This window comes from Meriones unguiculatus, chromosome 5, assembly GCF_030254825.1.
Source record: "Meriones unguiculatus strain TT.TT164.6M chromosome 5, Bangor_MerUng_6.1, whole genome shotgun sequence".
In the NCBI taxonomy this organism is placed as follows: Eukaryota; Metazoa; Chordata; class Mammalia; order Rodentia; family Muridae; genus Meriones; species Meriones unguiculatus.
This window is the reverse complement of record NC_083353.1, coordinates 44,114,505-44,133,141: the sequence shown is the minus strand read 5'-3', so window position 1 is coordinate 44,133,141 and position 18,637 is coordinate 44,114,505. Positions and strand designations below refer to the sequence as shown.

Below are 18,637 nucleotides of genomic sequence, written 5' to 3'. Positions count from 1 at the left end.
TAGAATATGAAAAAACCTCTTGAAAGGATAAATGCAGACTAGACAAAATGGAGGACAACAGCGGTAGCAGGGTTTCAGGCTCAATAAAGGGGGGGGTATTTCCAGATGCTAAAGATGTCTATTTTTAGTAGATTTATCCTGTATTCTCTGTCTATATGAATAAGTATATACCATGTGTATCTTTCTGCTTCTGGGAGAGCTCACTCAGGATGTTCTTTTCCAGATCCCACCATTTTATTTGCAAATTTCATGATTTCCTTGATTTTTGTTCCTGAGTAATATTCCATTGTGTAGATGTACTAGAATTTGTGCATCCATTCCTCCACTGAGGGGTATCTGGGCTGTTTCTAGCTTTTGGCTATTACAAATAAGGCTGCTACAAACATGGTTGAGCAAATGTCCTTATTGATAAAAAGATGTCTCTTTTTATATGTGTATTATTGTTTTCTTTCTGTGATTCTGTTAAAGTTGCTATTACATGAGTTTGAGTCAAAATAGTGGGAGATGAGAGGTGCATCTGACTCTACCAAGGGACTTGCATTTCTTAACCTGCTAGTAACCTGTCATCTCAATAGATTATAATATACCCAGAAGGGAGTTATCCACAGGGACATACTATGATCCCCTTTCTTAAGGATAAATGTAGATGGGCATGTCAGCACCATGAACCAAAAGGAGCCTTCTGTTCACGGGCTTTGGGAAAGTATGAAGCCTACCTCCACATATACAGGCAAACAATGGGCTCTTTGGTGCTCATTCCTGGACAGTGATTTCCTCCATGGTAAACTACAGCCATTGCTCAGTTTTGCCACTGAGAATGCCTCATGTTATTCTTTAATAAATTCTTGATGTCTTCTCTACTATGCTCTGTGGGAAGTCATTCAAATAAAATCATCAAGTTCAGGGAAGCACTAAGAAAAGCACCTTGAGACCCTCGCTCCACAATATCCTATCACTGGACCCTGAGAAAAGGGAGCAAAACTAAACAATGATGTTCTCCCAAGACCACATGCAGAGTTCCACCTGGCTTTCAGTTTTGACACTGTGCACTTAAAGGAGCTGCATCTTTATATTTACAGTGTTTTTTACTACAAAGCATTTTTTATGGAAATACTTCTTTAAATGGTCAATGTTTCAAAAGTCTTTTCTGACTGCATTATTGTCTGTGGAGAGCAAACTAAACCCACCATCATCATTCAAGTTGCTCCATGCACTGGTTTGCTTTTCTGTTGATGAAATACTGTGAGCAAAACCAACTTGGAGAGATAAGAGTTTGCTTCAATTTACAAGCTATAGGCCATTAGTGAGGGAAGCCAAGGCAGGAGCTCAAGCAGGAACTGAAGCAGAATCCACAGAGGAAAGCTGCCTACCAGCTTTCTACCCCTGGCTTTCTTAGCTACCTTTTGTTGGAGGGTATTTTATTCCATTGTGAGTCCGGAGGCTGTGAACTGTAAACACCTGTTTCTAATTGTGCTGTGGCTCAGTCTTTGAGCCTAGAGCTTTCCGTGTATTATAAACAAGTTCTTGTGGTGTGGCTCAACACTAGAACACAGCTTTAATCCAAGAGCTTTCTGTAAACAGGATTAAATCAAGTTAACCCTAAGTCAAGTAGCAAAGTTAGCAACCAGCTGACAGGGATTAAACTGATAGGAGGGACATTGAGAAGGAAGGTATTTAAGACAATATGGAGAAGGAGGATGTTTTTTCTTTTAGGACATGATTTGAGTAAGAAGGGCTTTTTCCATCTAGGACATAGGCTGAATAGGAAGAGCTTTTTCCTCTGGAATGTGAACTGAGAACAAAGGGCTTTATCCTTCTGGGACATTGTTGAAGTAATGTGAGCTGCTTCTCTGAGCTAGCAGGTTTTAACCCCAGCATCTGGCTACTGAGTCTTTATTGGCAAACTCAAACAATCGGGATTTTGTTTTGTTTTTAAAACAACAACTTCTCTTATTTAGACTCCCTCAGGTCACTGTATCAAGTTGACTACTGAAGCTAACTAGGAGATATTCTTTGGTCCCTTCAAAGCATGCTGCAAGGTCCTCTCACATAGTATATGGAAGTGGGCTGCACTGTTCTGCTACTGAATTTTTATCAAGGTGACACAAGCTAGGGTCATCTGGGAAGAAAGAACCTCCTCAATCCTCCATCAGACTGTCTTGTGGGCAAATCTGCAGGATATTTTCTTAATTCATGATTGATGTGGTAGGTTCCACTCAGTGTGGATGGTGCCATCCTTGGGCAGGTGGTATGGAGAGCAAGCAAGCAGGAGCAAGGGAAGTGAGCAGATAGTGTTCTTTTATAGCCTATGCTTCAGTCCTTGCCTCAAGATTTCTGCCCTGGGTTTCTGGACTGACGTCCTGTATGTATAAGTTCATTGTGTAATTCAAATGCTGATTTCTGCACCATGACAAATTCAGGGCTCCTAGGCTGTGTCAACAATGCCAAGCTCTGTCTTGTCCCTTCTCTTACTGTTGTCATTTTGAACAGCATTTGTGGATCTAGAGACAAAGCACAGGAGAGGCAGGGATGTCCAGGGATCTTGAACTTCAACACTGATAATTGTGGAACAAACTTTCTGCCAAGGAGCCTTCTGAGGAGGCCAGAGCCTAGACTGGGCTCAGAAGAGGGCTCAGCAGTCTGTGTTGCCTTTATCCAACAAGGCTTCGAGCTCTAAGGAAGGAATTAGTGAAACAAGTAGCTGGTCTTCTGGGTTTAGATTCTTTTCCACAGCTTAAGCACAAAAAAAAACAAGAAAAGAGGGCAGTGAGGAAAGTCAAATCCTGGTGATCTTTAGTTGGGGTCTGGAAGAAGGTTAGGGGGAGGAACTAAAACTGAGAGATTTTCTTGGCCCTGGAGGAATAATCCCTCAGTTGGGCAGTGTGGTCTGCTATGGTACTCACCAGGTCACCATGGGCCAGAATCCTGTCCCCATTTCAAAATCTTACTTGATTCAGCTCTGCAAGAGAAGGGCAAGGGGAGTTGTGTAAACCAAATGTTGGCTTCCACAGAGCTCTCAAGGACAAGAGCTATCTTTTTCTTGTAGAGAATGATGGAACGTGTAAGTTTTATCCTGAGTCAAAAGCAGAGAGCAGGAACAGCTGGTGTTGGCTCCTTCCACCTTTGTCTACGGTGACAACATCCACACTCACTGACAGACATCTGTCTGAGGTGTCCACCATGGGCCAGGCAAAAGAGCTTTCCTGCAGGCTGTCCTCTGGTGAGAATACAAGAAGTCTACTCTGGCTTTCTTAGGAAGCACTTAGGAAGTATTAAACACCTACCGTCTACTACTTGCTCAATTCCCCAACACCCTGAGAAGTAAGCACTTCCCTCCCAGTTTGACAAACCAGTAACAAAGGCTCTGTGAGGCCAGCAATCTTCTCAGTTCCATCAGTGGGGATCAGTTCGAGGCTTAACATCCATCCTGACTTACTCTGGAACTCTGGCCATTAACAAGCGCCCTGGACTAGTGGCTATATCCTAGTTCTATGAGATGACAATGTCTGAGACCTACTTTCCAGGACATTTTAGTTAATGGACAGAGATAGAGGCCCCCAAAAGAAAGAGATCTCGAAAAGAGAAGCCATGGGATCATGTCAATAGGTGCAGAAAAGGCCTTGGTGAAAGTCTAACAACTTTTTGTTAGAGACAGAGAAAGATGAGCATACTTCCATTTAATAATGTCACTATTTGACAACTTTATAATCAATGTTATCTCAAACTGGGGAAACTCAAGCATTTCCACTAAAAATCAAGAGCAAGAAAAGGGTGCCACCTTCTCCACTCTTACCTAATACAATTTTTTCAAGTCTCTGCTATAGGCATAAGACATAACAATGAGATAACGGAAATACAAATGGGGAAGTCAAGCTATTTGCAGCTAACATGTCCAATGTCCATAAGACCCTAAAGGACCTTTTTGGTGACACAAAGCTCCACAAAGTAGCAGGATACACAAGTGTGTGTGTGTGTGTGTGTGTGTGTGTGTGTGTGTGTACATTTTCTGTGTAGTGATAACAAACCTGTTGAGAAAGAAACAGTCCCATTCAAAGGAACCTCAAGTAAATGAAAAAAATTAAATAGTAACCATCTTCAGAGTAAACCCTAACAAGGAGTTGAAACTTACTCAATGAAAAAATGTTTAAACACTGAATAAAGAAAAGGCTAGAATAAAGCAAGTACCCTCCTTCATGCTCCTGAACAGATAGGGTTAATATTGTGTAAATGACTGTACCATCAAAAGCAGTCCACAGTTGAATGCAATTTCCATCAAAATTACAAAGTCACTCTTCACAGAAGTAGGAAATACATTCTAGGATTTATATGAACACAAAAGACAATGCACATTGAATATTTAACAATAAAAGATTTTTTATAACAAGGGTTGGAGGTGAATCTCAGCAGTTAAGAGTATTGGTTGTTCTTTGGGGGAGACCCCAGTTTGGTTCCCAGCACCCACCTGAGGCTCTCAAAAAGTCTGTATCTCCAGTTCAAAAGGATCAAGCACGCAGTGCACTTACATACACACCTGCAAAACACTCAAAAATAAGCATCTATTTTTAAGATCTCAGAGAAATGAACATTCAGGAAGGTGGACTCAGCTCCCCAGGGTCACACAGCAGGTTCGAGGTTGGCCTGGAATGTGTGCTGGTATCTCTCTCCCTCTCCTCCAGAGAACTATGTCTTCATAAAGAAGGAAGATAAGGCCACCTCCTCTGCCACACCAGCCCCAAAAGTCTTTCAGGAACCACTTGCAACTGGATGGCAAATGGCCTGTTCCAGAGAGTAGGACATAAGCCAGCACACTCGGGGAAGAGGTGTGGGCTTTTCCCACCCAGCTGAGCTCTGTTGTATGCACATTAACATGTTCATGGAGCCACTGTGGCAGCATTTGGACTTCCCCCTTGGCATGAGCTGGGTATCTGATAATGGGTGCCGTTCCTTTCCTCTGAGGGTTCCACTCCCACTGGGTGCCTTGTGTGGAATCTTAGACAATAGATGTTATAGTCTTTGGGATTTTTTAGAGCCTATATGGCTTACGTGCTTATTTACTTACTTACTTACTTACTTATTATGTGGTACTGGGGCATAGCCCAGAGCCTAGCACTTGGCCCACAGTTATTTTTCCACTGTTCTACAGCCTCAGCCCAGGCTTCATTTTCCTGTTTTTCTGGTTTTTTTTTTTTTGTTTGGTTTGGTTTTTTTTATATCTGCTTACTTCCTTAAGTGTTCAGGACTCTCTGGAAATAGCTAATTGTCCATTTTTTGGTACTTCTTTGACATACTGAGAACTATTATTATAGAGTCTATAATATCTTCTAAGTCTGAGACCCAGAAACAGAAGTAGGCCAAACTGGATGCTGCTAGACCTCTCTTCTGACTGTGGATCCTGAGTGGCATTTTTCAGGAGCTTTATAGACTGTGTATAAAGAACCTAGGGGATGAAAGCAAACTTGCATGCCATTTTGTCACAGCAGATGCTAAGACTTCCTGCCTCCACCAGTGAGGAGGAAGCTGGCCATTCAAGCGCCTCAGAGAGAAGAATCCAGCTCAGGGATGGCCTCAGCCTCAGGCACGTTTGTGTTCAAGCTGCCTATTACTGCACAGCTCCAAACTCCAAGCCTTTCTTTACTTGTGGTCTCTCTCTCTTTTCTTTAATTCATTTTTTTCTATTTTTTTATTTTTTATTAATTATACTTTATTCATTTTGAATTCATTTTTAACATTTGCTTTTGGTCTTTCTTTAAATTTATTTTTAACATTTGCTAAGAACAGGAAACAGAAAGCTAGAAATCTAGAAACATGAAGCTGGAAATAGGTGTGTGTGTGCAGAAGGACACAGGAAGAAGTAACCCATCACTTGCTGTAGAGGTGTAATCAGAAAGACTAAAGTTCAAGGAAGGAACCATGAGTCTCAATATCCACACAGGAATTGCGAGTAGAAGACTAGTTTGGACTCATTTGGTCTGAGGGGAAATTAGCAAGCGTAGTTTGACGACATTGTGACCTGATCCATCACACAGATGTGGCAAGGAAGCTCAGAGAAAAGTTTGTGCTCTGCTCTCCCCAGAGAAGATGGTCCCCTGGGAGGCCAGATCTCCATGCTCTCCAGCAGGAACTTGTCAGTGACAGCAGCTACAACTACAGGCTGCAGAGGTGCATTAAAAACCCCTCACCGAAGCTGCGCAGGATCTCCCCTGCATAGAGTCCGTCTGGGTAAGTGCTCTGCACCCAAGGGCATAGTCAGGAGGTGGCCTGGACCCAGGAAGGCTGTGGGAGGAGGAGTACTGGGAGGCAGGGAGGTTTTCACATCTGTGGAGGAGACCTGAGCTCTGAAACATTTTCTTCCCAGGATGTTCAATTGCTTAAGGTCCTAAAATTATTTCACTGTTATAGGATATCAGTTAATTTTAACTTCTATTTACTTTTCTAAAGTAAATTACCAATTTCACATTATCGTCTGTAAGTTGTTTGGTATAATTCTAAAGGTTTTCAGAATTGCTCATTTCTGTGCATCTTCTGAGGAGGTGAGGTTTTAATTTCGAATGTAAACAAATACACTTAATTATACTTCTGTTGTTTATGTACTATAAAAGGATCATTGTTGATACACTGGCTTCTGTAGTCTGACTACTTAGAGGCACTAAAAGCCTTAGGAAAGGAAATGGGCTGTATGTTCAAACCTTATCTAACAGTCAGCTCCTCATTGACTTTTACCTACTAGAATTTTCTTAGGAGCATTTGCATTCAATGTTTAATTTTATGTCATTCCTTCACCTTGCTCTGCTTGTTGGAATGGTCAATGGAGTGGCTGTGATGATGAGATAGCCAGGACAATGACTGTCAACTGCACAGTGAAGATGGTCCTAATGGAGATGATACCTGTGTCCGTTAATCTTTTCTGTGTTCCAGCCATTGTATACACATTCCTTTTTCATAATAGAAATGCCCAACTATCTCTTACTTCCAGGAAACTTTTGGACAACTGAGCCCCACCCTGTCCTGTTGCCTCTACTTGGTTTTCCCAAACCTCATCTTTTGAAGAACCTATGTGAAGAGATGGAAAGGAACTGTGCAACTTCCCTTGTCCTTGAGAGAATGAGAACACTGGGAGGGAGGTCACAGCTGCTCAGGAGGAGTCACTGGGTGGTGGGGGAGGCAGGTTGGGCTGCGGCCCTGTGCAGGAACCAGTGTCAACAGCTGGAGTATATAGGGCAGTCCCCTAAGTCCTCTTATTTCTCTATGTTTAAAGAGTATTTTCTTTCTACTGACTTCTACAAAGAGATTTTTAATAGTGGTTATTATGACTATTGTAACTACATGTGTGACCCTAAGCTGAACCTCACAATCCTATCCATGGACAAATGCAGTGGACATTTCTTAGCTGTCTTCGGAGCTAGCTGCCGGTCCTTAATTGAACCCTCCCACATGTTGGCTCATAGCATCCCAGACTGCAGTCCTTCCACGGTATCTCTGCAGGCAGCATCTACACCTGGCTGGTGGCTGTCTTGCCTTCCCTATGTTGCCAGCCATGTCTCCCCAGTGTCCCTAATTTTCCAAGCAGAACAGCACCATAGGAAGGACAGGTTCTCCATTTAACTGCAGTCCAACCCCAACCACATACAGTGCAGCCACACCCCTCAGGCCTTTTGCCTAGTTTTGCTTCACGTTAGGTGGTGATGGTGTGACATGCTGCTGTCAGGCAACAGGATCATGGCAAACCAAAGTATTTGTGGGCATGAGTCTGGACATGAGGTGTATGTGTGGGGCAACCACACTACGCACCATCTTGTCATTCAGAAACAGATATGTTTGAACCCGTGCTGCAGAGGAGAAGACAGATATCCTGCCCTCAAACTTTACCCTGGATTCTGCCCACCAGAAAGGTCATAAGTGACCAAACTTAGAGCAGAGTCTGTTAGGGCTTTCTGCTCTCTGCTTCTGTCCTGACAACTGCATTAAGTCCACTGTCTATGAAATGTTTCCCTTCTTTGGGGCAATGTGAGGTTCTATGTCTCACAGGATGGTGAAGGACTGGGCTTCTCATGGGATGCCACTCTGTGAAACTGAAGAGACTGCTCTTTGATCCCTGTGTGATGGGACTTTTAGCACCACTTCGCTCTGAGGTCCAGACTTCGCTGCTGGCTCTCACCAATGAAAGTGCAGATCTCTCCTTGCTGCTTCTTTCTCTATATTGGGCATGCTTTCTAATCTGCCTGCATAGCCCCATGCCTCCATCCCAGTGCACAAAATTCCCAGATGCAGGTTAGTCAGATGTGACATTTCACAAATTCATTTTCTGTGACCGTGATCTCCTTCCCTTTCTTCAGAGCAGCAGAGGCAGAAAGAGTGTGATTTTTCCATGTGCAAAATGCACTGTTGGTGCAGGGGACAGTGGCTAGGCAAGGGACACTTCAGCAATTCAGGAGGCACGCTACACTTACACATGAAGTAAAAATGAAACATTTTAAAGTCTTTTTTTTTTTAAGAAAACAGTGGTGTATTGGCTCAGAAGTCATTATATGTCTTTCTTTTAATGAGCCATGATGTTTACATGAGCCATGTTTGCCTGAGAAACGTGATTGCTGGTTTAGTTGTCTGTAATAGATGACTAATGGAATATTTTTCTGCAGCATTTCCTGGGGCTGCATTGAGGAAGGTGAATTGGTGCCTAGGATGCCAACAGAGTGTGTCTGGACTGTACTCCAGAGAAAAGGGCTAGTTTTCCCTTTGTTGTATCTGTGAATTTTACATGTAGAAAAAACTTTGCAGTGGTTTTAGAGTAATTATAAAATAAACTCACAAATCATAATCATTATTCTAAGCCCACAGCACCCAGGCAACCCTGTCCCTTAATATCTGTAAGGGCAGTTAGCCAAAGCACACTGAAAATGACAGCACCCAGCACCTTTGATTGACAAGTAAGTAAAGTTTGGGATGGTATGAGGATTATATTGCTATGTCTGTAAATCTTGTGTGTTTAAAATGAGGTAAAGGAGCAGGGAGCCAGATCTGAAGTTAATCTTATGATATTTCCAGTGTATAATATTGCAATCAATATATTATCAATATTTATTTTACCTTTTATTAAACAAATGTACTAAAATCCATGCATGTCACAAAGGTTGTGCTGGGTCCTAGTGATCAACTGTGACCCATTAAAGACTGGAACAGATAAATGTCTATGATTGACATCTTTGCTGAGCTTTTGATGGGAGCAAACTGTCTGTTCTCAGTCAGTATGGAAGCTGACAAAGCTGATTACACAAAATAGCAAGAAGAATGGTCAGTCAAGGCCAGAAAGAGACGGTGGAACAGGACTGAAAGGTAGGTACAGAGCAGAGGCTGTGTGAGGTCATGGTGCTCATGCCTTAGAGCACTGCAGCATAGCTGTTGTCTACACCAAGTGCTTGCATGATCCAAAGGAATCCAAAGAACTGAAGGTGTCAAACATAGAGAAATGACAGTATGTGAAAAGGTGGAAATTATCCTGACTTGGTCAGAGCAGGACACACAGATGTGCTGAACTAAGATACTGTACCCCTCATCTAAGTACAAATCTATGCCAAGTAAAATGGAAGAGGAGTCCACTTGTCGAGATTTTTACAATTGTCTACCTCAGTTCTGAAACTTTAAATAGCATAACTTGTTCATGGGTGCCAAACACATCTCATTTCTCTGGGAAATTATGGATCCTTAAGCACACGGACACAGAATAAGCTACAGAAAGCAAGCACCTTACACACCTTAACTTTCTGATGAAATTCCTTTCCCATACATGATGGGAAAAATTTATAGTAACATTTTATTCCTGTTTAGGAAATGTGAATGAAAACATAAACAGGAATCTTAAATTGTGTTGTATTTACTTATTTGAAGTGTGTGTGTGTTATGTCTGTGTGTATATCAGTGTGCTGTTTGCATGTGCAGTGCTCACAGAGGGCAGAATTCGGCATGTAAACATGTATTCTAAATGTGTGCTTAACACTGAGCCGTCTCTCCAGGCCAAGCACGTATTTTACAGGAAATACTCTATCTAACCTCTTCATCAACATTTCTAATATAAATTAACTCGTGATTTATTTACTTTTATTTTTACTTATTTGTTTGCATTGTATGAGAGTGAGCACAGGTGCCATAGAGGCCAGATGAGGTCATCCATGCCCTGTTGCTGGAGTGACAGGTGGTTGTAAGCCAGTTGACTTAGATGCTGGAACTGAAGTCAAAGGCCCTGCAAGACCAGCCAGAGCTCTTAACCTCCAAGCCCTGGCTTCAGCCTCCTCTCTCTGCTCTTGCTGTGGCTGTGACCTGACTATCTGCTTTGTGCTCCTGACTTCACCTCTCATGAGTTGTGGACTATGACCTGGGAGTTAATCCAAATAAACCCTGTCCTCCTCTAAGCCAGTTTTGATTATGGTGTTTTAGTGCAGCAACAGAAACAGAATAAGGAAATAATCAAAACTTCTGAAGCTTTTCCTATATCTGACAAGATGACAAAACAAAAACCAGGCAATGCCCCCAAAAAACTCAAAATGAGGCAGTGGTAGGGAATCATTTCTATAATACATGATCATTTTAATTTACAGGAAACTTGAAGCCCACCTATAGGTACATAATTTAGCCATGACTGACGATGAGGGGGTTTGGACCTCAGGAAAACTTGAGTACTGTGGGGTGTATTGGGCTGGGTCCACCAATATTCCTAAAGGCAATAGTGTTTGGTACCAATGTTGCTGTTACTGTTTGTGGTGAATAATTTCTCTTGCCTTTCTTCTCAGATGTTTACTCTAGTTCCTTGTTTCATACAATGATAAGAATCAAGACCCTTTATGGAGTTGTTGACACATTATACATTTTTCTCTGAGCTAGGCATTGGGATCTCCTTCAACATTATCCTCTTCCTCTTCCACCTTTTTGAGTTCCTTCTTGAACGCAGGCTCCGGATCATTGACCCACTCATCAGTGTCTTGGCCCTCATCCACCTTGGGATGCTAACAGTCATGGGGTTCACAGCTGCTGACATTCTTGCATCTCAGAATATGTGGAATGACATCAAGTGTAACTCCCTTGTCCACTTGCACAGGCTTTTGAGGGGCCTCTCTCTTTGTGTCACCTGCCTGCTGAGCATCCTTCAGGCCATCATCCTCAGCCCCAGAAGCTCCTGTCTGGCAAAGTTCAAACCTAAATCCCCACAGCAGAGCCTGTGCCCCCTTCCTGTGCTGTGGGCCTTCTACATGTCCTGTGGTGCTCAGTTCTCCTTCTCCTATGTTGCTGAGTACAATGTCACCTCACATGGTCTCATATTTGTCACAGAATCTTGCATTATTTTACCTATTGGGTATAGCAGCAGACCCTTATTTTCCATACTGAGGATATTTCGAGATGTGTTCTTTCTAGGTCTCATGGCCCTCTCCAGTGGGTACATGGTGGCTCTCTTGTGCAGACACAAGAAGCAGGCTCAGCGCCTTCACAGCACCAGCCTTTCTGCAAAAGCGTCCCCAGTGCAAAGGGCCACCGGTATGATCCTGCTGCTCATGAACTTCTTTGTGCTGATGTACTGTATGGACTGCATCATATTTGCCTCCAGACTGATGCAGGATAGTGACCCAGTCCACCACATTATCCACATGATGGTCTCCAATGGCTTTGCCACCGTCAGCCCCTTGCTGTTCATTGGCACTGAGAAACGCATTGCTGGCTTCTTCCAATCCTTGGTGGGGAGGACAGCACATGCTTAACTAGTGAGAAAAAGATAAGTTCACTTAAGGAGCCAACTGACAGATGCTCACTGACAGATGGTGAATCCCAGCCTAGTGCTCATGCTTCTCCAGATAAGTGAGTAAATGACTCCTGCTTTGTTAAACTGCTTCCATTGAAATGTGGGTTACAGCACCTGTAGATATTTGAGCCAAATGTCTTCATGCGCATTTCTGCTTGGTGTCAGCAGGGGACCTGTTACACATCACAGATTAGGGTGCTCTGTGCACCTATCAATAACCTAAACTGTATAGCACTTTTTAATAAGCCAATCATCTCAACACTTTGTATTTTACCTAATTAAATATGGATGCATTATCACAAAATCGGATATCATTTATCAACAGTTCTTTCATAGTTAAGGAAAAGTAATTGATTCAAAGTCTCAGATGCTTGCTTGTTTATATTAACAGCACTTAACCACAGCCACGATGGAAATAACTCTCTGTCCATAAGCAGATGAATGTACCAACCACATGTGGCCTTTATATATCATGGACTATTATTCAGCTTGAACAGGAAGGAAAGCCACATGCAGGTGTAGGTCCACCACAGAGGAATACATACTTCCCGTGACATGTCAGTCACAGAATGACAAGCTTCTGTACATCTAGGGGTGGAACTGAGAGTACTGTACTGTAATTTTTCAAGAAAGAAAAATGCAATGGTGTTTGCCAGGGGTTGAGGAATGGCACAGTGGATAATTCTTAATTGGTGTAGAATGACCATTCAGAACAAGAAGAAAAAACAGTAATCTTCTGAAACCAAATGAAAGGCTGGAGGGGTGGAGGGGGTCTGGGCTGGGTAGAGGTGAGGTAACAGTGCTTTCTGCACAAGCATGAAGACTGAATTTGAATCTTCAACAGCTATATAAAAGCCATGCTGTGTGTGAGTTCTTGTAGCCCCCAGCACTGAGGGGGCAGAGACAAGTAAGACCCTAGAGCTCATTGACCAGATACCCAAGCCAGACTGATAAGATTCAGATTGATTAGGTTCATTTGCCATGCAATCATGAGGACCTTGGCTAGAGTGCAGAGAACCCACATACAGCCAGACATGATGGTACCTTTCTGTACTCAGTGCTCCTATGCTGAGATGGAAGCAGAGATAGGAGAATTCCTAGAAGCTTGCAGGTCAACTAACCTGAAGTACACAGCAGAGAACAACAAAAGAAACTTTCATTGCTTATTAGATCAAGATTGCTTACTATGGCTTCAAGGAATTAAACCAGGCTCGTAGGAGGGATCGCAGCAAGGTTGAGGCTGTGACAATTTTATGGAGAACAATCAGACCTTTTATACCTTTGTCAAAAACAGATATAATGGCCATTGCCAGGATCAACACAGTGGTCGTTGCCAGGATACATTGATGTTTGCAAGCACTGGAGGGTACACAAGGTTATGTCTAAGAGTAATTGTCCTGTCGAGTTTCCATGTTTCCTTGACTACTAAAGAAACATACAGAGAAATGTTGTTATTAAAAACAAAATCCCAAGCGTTCAATTATTACCTATTAGGATCCAGATGCTGGGGTGAAAGCTTGCTAGCTCAGAGAGGCAGAGAAAGACCTTCCTGCTCAGCTGATCTTCCTACTCAGCTCACGTCCCAGAAGGAAGCACCTTCTTCTCCACACTGTCTTAAATTCCCTTCACCTCAAGCCCCTCTTTCCTGTTAACTTCCTGTCAGCTGGTTTTTTTCTCCACCTCTTTACCTGGGGTTAACTTTACTTAATCCTGTGTACAGAAAGCTCTTAGATTAAAGGTGTGTGAGGGCTGAGCCACACCAAACAAGAAACATTTTGCACTCTTACAATAGGATCAAATATCCTGCATCAGAGAAACACAAAACTGCCCAACACTTCAGGTGCCTGCAGGAGTGTGTCAGTCTCTCAGGAACTGAAGATGCTTAGTGTCCCAGGAGCCACGAACCCTAACTTAAGAACCCCTATGCCGCTCAAGGCAGCCAGGCCAGGCCAACTAAATGGTTCCCTGCAAAGATCCTGTCCCACAGAGAGTGAAATGTAAGATCTGAGCTTAACCTCTTACCTCCACATATATGTCCTTACACACACTCACACACACACACAGAGGATGAAATGTAAAAATAAGGTGGGTGATGACAGAGGAAGACAGTTAACATTCATTTCTGGCCTCTACATACACAGACTTGCACATGTACATACATACATATGTACTAACCCACACAAATATGTAAGTATGCCACACTAACCACACTCAAAGAAAATTTAAATGCCAGTATAAGGAGCCTAACTCTTTGCAGAACTCTCTGATTCAGGGAACTGAAAAGATAGATATATAGGAACCTGGCTGTCTTTTACCAGGAAGGAAGTGCCCCAGATAACACAGGGGCAACCAAGGACTGGAGAGTGAGGATGAGAGACCCCTGAAGAGCCAGTGCTGGAGAGTGAGCATCAACAGCAGGCTGAACTGGCAGTACAGAATGAACATGTCACTCCACAGGGACAGACAGAATGACCGCACACAGTAAGTGAGGGAGAAGAGGAAATCTTCCTGAGGAAGAATTTAATTATTGTGCATAGGTGATTCCTCTCAGGGGCATGAAGCTTGAAAGCTTGGGCCTTCCATTTATGGTGTTGGGCAGGCATTGTGACTGGCTTCCAAAGAACAAAGCAGGAAGAGGTAGAATGTGCAACCATGGAGGATGAACCAGGCAAGGCAACCTTGACCAAGGGATGACCACAAAGATGGCATGTGGCCCTCACATATTCTCTCCTTAGACCCCTTGAGGTGGGGTGGAAAGACTTCCTCTGTGCATCCCACAGGTGGTCTGTGCACTGGAGTCAGCATAGCAGGAGCCCAAATGAGTGTGCAAGGTCACTGTAGCCACAGTTCCCCCTTCCTCCCTTCTGCCCACACCAAAACACACCTCAGCTCAGGCTCTCAGGTTCCCTGCAGTGGGATGCTGGAATAAGGAGAAAATTCATCAGCTTAGGCTGATCAAGAGAACTGGGGAGAGTGGAGGCCTGGCCCCCTTTCACTGTGGCACTGGGCTTTGAGCTATTAAAAATCACTGCTTTTGACAAGTTTTACAGTTCTCAGGTCTTGTGAATTCTTGAAGGAGGCTGGGAAATGGGGGAGAGCATTCCTTCATAGTACTTACTGGACTCTGCCTGGATGTTCTGAGCAGAAGGTAACTCAGTCAAACAACCTAAGCAGACACCAGCTATAACATGTCTGTGTACATTGTGCGCATGCGTGTATGAACTTACTGGGTGTCCTGTACAGCTACTAACTTCCAGGCTGAGAGTTCTGAGAGGGAAACAGAATCTGATCCACCCTAAGATCCAGACCCTCCTGAGATCAGACTGACTGCAGACTTAAGGCTGGTAGATTGGTGCTAGTCCAGGCTAGTCTCCCATTTGCAACTTCTGTATGGGTCCAGGGGGAGGCATTTCCCACCTCCCTCCCTGCTCCCCCACTATGACCAAGTGAGTGTTACATCTTCAAGCAAACCAAGCTATCAACACCTCAGGACTATGCTTGGCTTGGTGCTTTGTCGCCACCTGCAGGAAGCAGAAGAGAAGGCCACCTCAGTCCCAGGGCACAATCCCAGGGCAGCAATAGCCATGCCCCCAAACTCCCCTGGGCTCACTGGACCCCGCCCCCTGGGTCTCAATCTGGGCTCCAACATCGATTATCTCTATGGTCTTAGCAAAGTTATTCGCTCTATTCTCCTGCTCAAACCTGAAGGACATGGCTCTAACTTCCTTAGTTGGCTGTGAAGGCTGAGGTGCTGTCTCCTGCTGCCACATTAAGGCTGCCTGTGCCTCTGCAAAGTGAGGTTGTGAGATCCACTGCTGCCTCATGGGGCAATCCTTATGTACAAAATCCTGTTCAAGGCTCTTCTTGTTGTCAGATCCCCTTGATAGGCTGTCGTTTCCCACTTGTATTTGGTGGTGGGTGTGATTGTAGGAAAACACATATTGGGGGGGATATTCCTGAAATACCTAGAGCTGCTGGGAGCCCTGAGTTGGGTAAATGAATGGGTGAAGAAGAGATACACTACCCCACAGTGCAGTGTCAGGGAAATCACAGGAGGTGATTAAGTCTTTTCTGGAAGTTGCCATCTGCACTTCCCTTTCAGGTGCTCAGGTGATCTCACTTGTATGCTGCTCTCTAGTGTCACTGTGTGGTATGAGTAGGAATCAGCACAAGGACCTGACAGGCTTCATTGCTTAGGATTAAAGGTATATACCAAGAGTGTGTCTGTATTCCAGCCAGATGGATTAAGAGTGTGTACTGGGAAGAACAAGATGGCGGTGCCAGAAGAACACTACATCTGAGGAGTAGGACAATATTTTCTGTACAGCAACCAAGAGACTGAACTCTGGGCCCTAAAACAACAGTGATTGTGTTTCCCAGGTAAGAGGAAACCCCCATAATATGTGAATCATTCGGGTCCACTCTCAGGTCACCCAGCCAGAACCCTACAGAGATCCCAGGTCACGCAAGCACTAGGTCGCCGGACCAGAGCCACATGCCAGCGTGTCCTGATCACCTTCCCAGCCTGAATGGGTGTACAATAACATCAGAGACTGAGAGTCCCAGTCTAGAGAAAAACCCATGGGGAAGGAGGAAACAGGGATGGCCGCGGGCCACCCACTCTCTCCCTGGAAAAGTTCTTGCAGAATGGCGGGTGTGCCCCCAGTACTGAACTGGGCCCCAGCCACCAGCACAGAGACTGGCTGCCCACCCAGCTCTGTGTCACAGACAGAGCTGTGTGACACAGGGCAACAGGGACTGGCAGTCCCTGTCGGGAAAAATCCTCACAGGGAACGAAGCAAATGGGGTCAGACTTAGGCCACGCAGTATATCCCTGGAAAAGGTCCCACAGACCAGCCCAACCCCCAGACCTGCTGTGCACCAGCTAGCCTGCTGCTACCAGGAGAGCTGTACTCACCTGCCACAGATTACCACTTGCATACTGGGACAAACAGCCTCAACCTCAGATCTATAGAAGCCTGGGATCTCCGAGATCAACCCCCAGATACTGCTCCAAGGGGCAACCAGTTATCCCTCACATAACTGACCAAACCACAGGACACCCAGGTTACAGCAGCAGCTCACTAAATTTACAGCAGGAAACGCAGAAGCAGGGCAGCTGTCTCCTCTCAGGGTGAGAGGAGAGCCCCCTCGGCTAACAAAACCACAGTTAATACACAGGTCTCTACATCTGAGGTGAGCTATGGCAACTCCCGAAAAACACTAGCCATACAGTGACCATACCCAAAATGCTGAGGAGGCTTCCTTCAGGAAAATCCATCTTCCTGCCAAGGGGATTCTGTAAACCACAGGATTACAGGAACCACCAGATTCTCACACCCAACAGCTAAGATAGCCCAATGGGTAGAGGCCAGCATAAAAGCTCAACCAACTTAAGACAGAGCAATATAGCATCTCCAGAACCCAGTTATCCAGGAGCAAGTAGCCCTGGACACCCCAGTTTTATTGAAATTCAAGAAGATGACCTAACATCTATGCTCATGAAGAGGATAATAGAAGAAAAAATAAATAAAATGTGTAAAGACCTGGAGGAAGATAAACTGAAACAGATTATGGCCAGGAGTAAGAAATACAGGAATTTGCAGCCAAACAGTTTGTGGACTTTAGAGAGGAAATAATTAAATCACTGAAAGAAATAAAAGAAACAGAGGAACGTTCAAACAAACAACTGAAGGAATTGAAGGAAAAACAGGAAAATACACAGTCAGATAGGTGAAGGAAATCAACAAAATGGCTCAAGATTTGAAGATAGAATTGGAAAAATTAAAGAAAACACAAATGGAGGAAATTGTGGAAAGAAAGAACTTAGGGAAGAAAACAGGAACCACAGAGGTTAGCATAAACAATAGAATACAAGAGATGGAAGAAAGAATCTCAGGTGGGGAAGATACAATGGAAGAAATCAATATATCTGTCAAAGAAAATGTTAAATCTAAAAAATTCCTTACACACACAGTCCAAGAAATTTAAGACAGCATAAAAAGACAAAGCCTAAGAATAATAGCTGTAGAGGAAAAAGAAGATTTCCTGCTCCAAGGCCCAGAAAATATTTTCAACAAAATCATTGAAGAAAGTTTTCCCAACTTAAAAGAGAGGCCAATAAGAATACAAGAGCCCTACAGAACACCCAATAAATTAGACCAGAAAAGAAAATATTCCCACCACATAATAGTCAAAACAATAAGGATACAGAACTAAGAAAAAATACTAAAAGCTGCAAGGGAAAAAGGCCAAGTAACATATAATGGCAAACCCATTAGAATCACACCTGACTTCTCAACAGAAACTATGGAAGGCAGAAGGGCCTGGACAGATATCATGCACACCCTAAGAGAACATAGATGTCAGCCCAGGCTACTATACCCAGCAAAACTCTCAGTCCTCATAGATGGAGAAAACAAGATATTCAATGACAAAAACAAATTTCAACAATACCTACACACAAATCCAGCATTACAGAAGACACTACAAGAAAAAATACAACTCAAGAAACCTACCTATTTTCAAGAAAACACAGGAAATAATTAACCTCACTACAGTAAAACAGAAAGCAACCAAGTACACAAACCTATGACCACAGCCACCATCAAAATAAAAAGATCTAACAGCCACTGGTCATTAATCTCTCTCAACATCAATGGACTCAATTCTCCAATAAAAAGACACAGACTAACAAAATGGATACGTAAACAAAACCCAGGAAGCTGATGCATACAAGAAACAAACCTAAGTCACAATGATAGACCTGAGGGTAAAGTGCTGGAAGAATGCTTTCCAAGCAAATGGACACAAGAAGCAAGCAGGAGTAGCCATTCAAATGTCTGATAAAATAGG

General features: G+C 43.6%; 1 pseudogene; it reads right to left on the bottom strand.

The window, feature by feature from the left end:
* The window catches only part of LOC132654123 (vomeronasal type-1 receptor 45-like), a 33,637-nt pseudogene extending 18,142 nt beyond the window's left edge, over positions 1-15,495 (bottom strand).
* Between the last annotated feature and the right edge of the window lie 3,142 nt (positions 15,496-18,637).